General features: G+C 36.7%; 1 pseudogene across 1 annotated transcript in view; it reads left to right on the forward strand.

Moving 5' to 3' along the window:
- LOC144475136 (small conductance calcium-activated potassium channel protein pseudogene) overlaps positions 1–1244 on the forward strand; it is a 32824-nt pseudogene extending 31580 nt beyond the window's left edge. Inside the window, exon 4 of the transcript XR_013494810.1 lies at positions 1221–1244. The product of XR_013494810.1 is annotated as a small conductance calcium-activated potassium channel protein pseudogene (transcript). The remainder of the gene's footprint in view (positions 1–1220) is intronic.
- Positions 1245–6663: the final 5419 nt, after the last annotated feature.

Genomic DNA, 6663 nt, shown 5'->3' on the forward strand with positions numbered 1-6663 from the left:
AATGGTAAATACAGGCCGTGATACGGGTCACCGGTTTTTCTCGCGTCTTCTTTTGGGATACGTCCACGCGACGCGGCCTTAGATGACGCGACGTTTTATCGCGCTGATTGGACAGAGTCTGCTGGCCGGCAGTCAGCCGGTACATCGGCAGACTTTCTCGGTGTCCTTAGGGTAATTCGAAATTTTCGGCTCGGAATCGGTGACCGAGAAGCCGTTCCGACTTATTTCGGAGATTTGGAACGTGGACGACGCGAACGTGGCATCTTGATAGCGTCTTTCGATATTGCTGCCAGAAGAATGTTTTAGATTAGGAGATTTGGGACGTCTGTATAGGGAGCTTTGGTTTTTGATAAGTATTTAACATTGATGGTAAAATAGTTAAAATATGAGTAGTTAAAATTGATGGAACATTGCACACTTTGCTTTTTTGGATTTTATATATAAATATCGTAAACTGTACTGTTTGATAGTCTTTAAAATAAATATTAAAATAAATCTCAGATTAGAATTTGTAGGTTATGTTCATAAAAAGCTTTGCTTTCTGATAGGCTACTTAAAATTGATATCAGTGGATTTAGGTCCGTCAGAGGATTTTAGATATAAATATCGTGAACTCTACTGTTTGATAGTCTTTAAAATAAATATTAAAAATCTACTGATACTTAAAGACGTCTAAGATTAGAATTTGTAGGTTATGTTCATAAAAAGCTTCGCTCTCTGATAGGGTACTTAAAATTGATATAAGTGGAACCTGTTTCACCAGAGGATTTTAGATATAAATATTGCAATCTATACTTTACGGTACAGTCTTTAAAATTGATGTTAAAAGAACGACTGAAACTTTAAAGACGTCTAAGATTAGAATTTATAGGTTATGTTCATAGAGAGCTTCGATTTTTAATAACGTCCTTAAAAATAATGGTAGCAGAGCATTTCATATCAGGAGACTTAATGCACTTATTTTATAAATATTCCTTTTTTAAAATTGACATTTAAAGACCGTCTTCGATTAACCCTTTGCAGTCGGAGCCATTTTGACTGGAAATCTAAAATATATTCCCAAACTTATAGTGTTTCCATTTTATATAACGCCTAAAACATTTTATACATAATAGAATTGAATTTTATGACTTATGTAACAAATAACAGCTCTTAACAATTTTTTCAATATTAGTAAATTCGATAAAGATTATTTTAAAACGTGGCATGATAATTTTTAGAGACTTCTGAGAGTCGCCATTTAACCTCAAAGGATTAAAAGCTTTGAGACGTGTTTATAGCTGATTTTACTTTTTAACAGTCTTTTAAAAATTAATACCAGAAGAATATCCTAAATTAGGAGATTTACGACGTGTATCATACAATTACATTTTCAATAGTATCTTTAAAATTGATACTTATAAGAACGCCCCAGGAGAAACGTCCCTTAAGAAACATAGGACACGCACCTTACAAACGTTACCTCTTTGTTAATGTCTTTAAGCTCGGTACCCACGGATAATCCGAAATTAGAAGCTTTAGAACATGCACCTTGCAAACTTTGCCTCTAAGATCCCGCCTTCATAATTAATGCGTAATCGCGTCTCCCGAGCAGACAGCAACGTCTCACGCCAGAAAGATTAATTATAACATGCATCTGTATTAATTATAACATATCCTCTGTATTAATTACAACATATCCTCTGAATTAGTTATAACGCATCCTCTGTATCAACCCTTCGCGGCCGAGTGGCAACGCTAAGGCGCCGCTGAAAATGATCATGCCACGTTTCAAGATCATTTTTACTAAGATTATTCGCGTTCAATATATTAAGAGATTATTAACCCGTTCGTCGCCCAGAATTAGTCACTAAAATCCCCACATAATTCAAGCAGTTTAATTCATTAAAATAATATTAATTAAAATAAGATATTGATTTTATCTATCAATAAAAATTTCAAAATTGGTCAAAAATTAGTAGGGTAGTTACAGGGTAAATTAGCTTTCGCGGTTTTCCGGCATTTTTCCACCTTTAGCGGCTTTCTAAAATTTTGAAAAAAATATGCCTTATTTCGGACTTCAAGCCGGATGTTATAGAATTTTTTCAGATTTTTCGGTTACAAGCTGCGATTATCAAAAATGAAAAACCCCCCAAAAAATCGGAAAATTGAAGATTTCTCGAAAACTAAAATCGGCAAAACTTTTACATTAATTCCCTGACAAGGTACTATCGCGGCTCCTGTACTCAATTTTTCTGAGATTTTTTGCTCGCCTGCAACAATGTCAAAAAAATTTTTTGCAAACGATTATTGCATCGAGACAAACAATTTTTTAACCCTGAAAATGCGAATTAAGCGAGCAAAAGAAATTGTAACGAAGTTGAAATGGCTTCGAGAGCAAAGGGTTGAAATGGCTCCGACCGCAAAGGGTTAAGTGTAACATAACCTCTATATTAATGACGTCGTATCGTCTGTAAAAAGTAACATCTTGTTATCGAAGATCCCCGTATCTGCATACGGATAAATTGGTAGAAAAGCGCCAAGGCACGAACGAAGCTTCGATCAATTGGTCCCGCGAACGGCGCGCCGTATATCCGGTCGATTGCATTCGGAAAAGTTCACCGAGCTAAGGATTCGCAACTGCGACGAGAGCGCGCACTTCCAGTTTTATGTTCTGCCGTATAAAACAATTTGCCGATCGACCTCCGCTCTCATAACAGCTTAGGAAGGTCCGCGTCGTGAAAAATCGCCGGCACCGTGAGAGCACCGAGAGAGCATCGGGGAATTTCGTTGGACAACTTCGGACGATTAATCGAACTTTGCTCGTTCGAACGGAAAAGGCTCGTTTTCGGAGAAGTATCGCTTCAGTTTTGGAATTAGTGGTTCGTGCGCTATGGAACGCTCCTCGACGGGAAACGGCGGCCGGGTTTTTAGCTTTTCGCTAATTCTTGTGCTGAACTGCGACGTCGGATCGACGGAATCGTAGTGCATTGTTCGCGAACGCGTCAATCTTATATAAGCGACAAATTATATAATATTATATAAAATATTATATAATATTATATAAAATATTATATAATATTATATAAAATGTTATATAAAATATTATATAATGTTATATAAAATATTATATAATGTTATATAAAATATTACATAATGCGATTATAATATTATATAAAATATTATATAATGCGATTATAATATTATATAAAATATTATATAATAAACAAAATAATGTGTACACGAGTGCGATTTATAGTCGATGACATTTTTTCTTGTCGGCTGAATATTTTCTGTTAATTTTATCGACATATCTAATTGAAGCTTCTTAAACCAATTGCAACGACATCGAAACGTATTGAGCAATAAACTTCAAACCCGAAAATGTCGCGAGTTTAGGGACGGTGCTTGGCGCAGGGAAAGGGTGAAACGTCTGAAAAGACGTCCGGCAGGTCGCATCGATCAAACGGGCGAAGCGCGCGGGTCGGTTCGACTCGTTAAACGTTCGAAATTCACGGGATCGACGTTAGCGGGGGCCCTCGTCCAATTAACTCGCACTTTGCCCGTCAATGGGCGAATCAATCGGCTGAATGTCCCCTCGGCTGAAAGCCCGTCCCCGCCCATTTCCACTGGCGCTTCGGGCCGGGCCCGGCATAAAGTCGCCGTTTCCCGTAATTAATTGTAAGTATCCGGCTGAAATGGTAATTACGTGTCACGCGCGCGCGCGCGCGCGCGCCAGCTGATTATCCGCTCGAAAAAAGCCACCGCCGGTTACGTGTCCGACCGCCGTTTACACGCCTACCTACTCCTCCTCCTCCCCCCCTAACAGTTCGTTCCCATTCGTTCCCTCATTTGTCTCGTTTCAACGCCGCGGCCCCTAGGCTGATGCCCCTCTGACACTATCGGTGACAGGTGCGCGCCCGCGAATAGAATAATTCCGACGCGGAACGAAATTTTCCCGATTCGGGATCAACGACGTGCCCCGATGTTATCGTCGCCGCCCACGCCATTGTCTAGCCGTCCATTGTCGTCGGGCTTGATTCCGGATAGATTTTTTTTCTTTTCTGTCAGCTGTCTTCCCTCGCGCGCCCTTCGAACTTGAACATGTCCGAATTTTTCTGAAACATCGCCGATAATTTTTTCTACATTGTATTTGCGATTTTATTGTATTTATGATTTTATTGCATTTACGATTTTATTATATTTTCGATTTTACTGTATTTTCGATTTTACTGTATTTTCGATTTTATTGCATTTACGATTTTATTGTATTTACGGTTGCATTGTATTAATTTTGATAAGTAAATTCATTAGTTCTAAATTGTTGGGTAAAGTTTAAATTAAATAGTACTGGTTAAGTAAAATTTAAGTTTACGAGATTTTTTAACAATAATTTTTATTAGGGTTTTAGATGTATCTAATTGAATTTTATAATGAAAATTTTGTTGTCGAAGTCAAATTGTTCAGAAGTTGGGGGTAATTACAATTTAATTTTGATGATTGAATTCGGTTGCGCGGTTTGCGTAGAATTAAAAATGTCCGCGTTTGTTGCGAGAGATAAAGGCTCTTTGTTTAAATATTTTGAAGAATTGAACACAGAGAGGGTGGTTTTTCAATTCTTTTTACTTTGAAGATTTTGCATTTGGGCTTTTGTCAAAAATTTATAAGATACACAGTGTTTAAGCTTGATATTAATTTCGTGGATTGTGTATATTTTTAATACAAGCAACAACTACTTAGTTATATTCAGCCTAGTATATTATATAATATTTAGTCTAAAATTAGAGGTAACGTTGATTAAAAGTCATTGCATTAATACAGCAGTGTGAATAAACTTGTCGTAATTGACGAAGCCATTAGAAATTTACATAAATTAAATTTGAAATTTATAAATTATATAGCGAGATTATATGGAGATTATTATATAGAAATTAGTATATAGAAATTATTGTATAGAGATTATTATATTGCAATGATTATATGTATAGAGATTATTATATACAGATTATTATTACAGATTATATAGGTGATTATTATATATAAGATATATTATGTTATATATATTTATAGATAAATTATTATATAGAAATTATTACATCGAAATTATTATATAACAATTGTTATATGTATAGAGATTATTATATAGCAATTATTATATGTATAGAGATTATTATATACAGATTATTATTAGAGATTATATAGGGGTACAATTGATAAAACAAATTTTCTCTTAAAACTGGCATGGAACTGGCATGGAACTGGCACGAGAGTCCGAATGCGCGAGCGTAAAAATAAAGAATAATTCGAGGGAGAAAATTTGCAAATATTTGCCATCGACAATTGCGGGCGACGCCCGCGAGCGCATTTGCGTCGGAGTTCTCCACCCCTTTCCCCCGTTCTCGAGCGAAAGAAATGAAGCGTTTCGGTGTTGTTTAACGTTCATTATTCGTGTCATGGCGTTTTTTTTTTCCTCCCCCCCTTAGTGGAAAAGAAAGCGTTCGCAGCGACAATTGGCTCGGCTCGCTGCCCTTTTTTTCTCTCTGCAAGTGCAACAACTATTATTCGAAGTACGCACGGACCGTTGCCGTCTGCTAATGACGTAATGAATAAACGGAGAAACAAGGGGTCCCCTCTGAAGTTCACCGGGCAAAAACTACCACAATGCACTGCCGGCGGAATGGAGACAGAAAGAGAGAGAGAGAGAGAGGGGGGGGGATGGAAAGTTCGCCGGTGGAACCTGAGACTCTTGATGCGTCCTTCGGGCTCGCAAGTAACTTCGCTCGAAAGTTTGATCTTCTGCCGTCTGCGTCAAGAACAGAGAAGATTAATTTCCTTTCGAACCATGGGCTGCTCGGCCCCGGGATGGACTGTTTTCTTCGTTTCTTTTCCCGCGCCGGTGTATGTTTCTCATTAAAAGGAACAGAAAAGAAAAGATGAAACTTTCGCGTTGCCGAACAAGTCGAATATAACAAGTCGAGTGCGAGGAACAACTCGAATATAAAGAAACTTGTGTAGGGCGTGGTAATTAACTTCTTAGACCAACGCCGTGTTTCGCAGCGGCGATATCCGTCGAGCAATCATTAGAAATATCATTTGTCAAGTTCATAACCAAACGAATGATAGATGTAAAAGTTATGACAGTTCTTCAAGACCAAATCATTTTTAATCGACGTTGAAATTGTATCGTGGAACAATGAGCGATTGTTAAATTCAACGCGGTTGAACGAAGTGCGTCGATCACGTTTTGTTGATGCTTGTTTATGTCGATAAAACGTTTTTATGTAATATGAATGATTTTTTGATGGTGTAGAATCGTTAGAAGATGGGCAGATTTAAAGGATTAAATTTCAAGAATTTCAAGAATTTAAAGAATATAAAGAATTTAACACTAGATTGCCTAAGCAAGTCATTTTGACTGCTTTTCAATTTCAATTAGAAAAATAATTATTAATCATTGTTGTTGCCCCCCCCCCCTCCTTCATTTCTGGTATATATATGTGTGTTATACCTATATTGCCGAAAAGCAGTCATTTTCCCGTCTTCAAGTTCCCGTCTTTCTAGTGTTAAAGAATATAAACAATTAAATTTAGAGTTAAATCTAAGAAATTAAATTGAAAGAATTTAAAGAATTAAATTTAGAATTAAATTTAAAGAATTTAAAGAATTAAATTTAAAGAATTTAAA

The sequence above is a fragment of the Augochlora pura genome, chromosome 9, assembly GCF_028453695.1.
Source record: "Augochlora pura isolate Apur16 chromosome 9, APUR_v2.2.1, whole genome shotgun sequence".
In the NCBI taxonomy this organism is placed as follows: Eukaryota; Metazoa; Arthropoda; class Insecta; order Hymenoptera; family Halictidae; genus Augochlora; species Augochlora pura.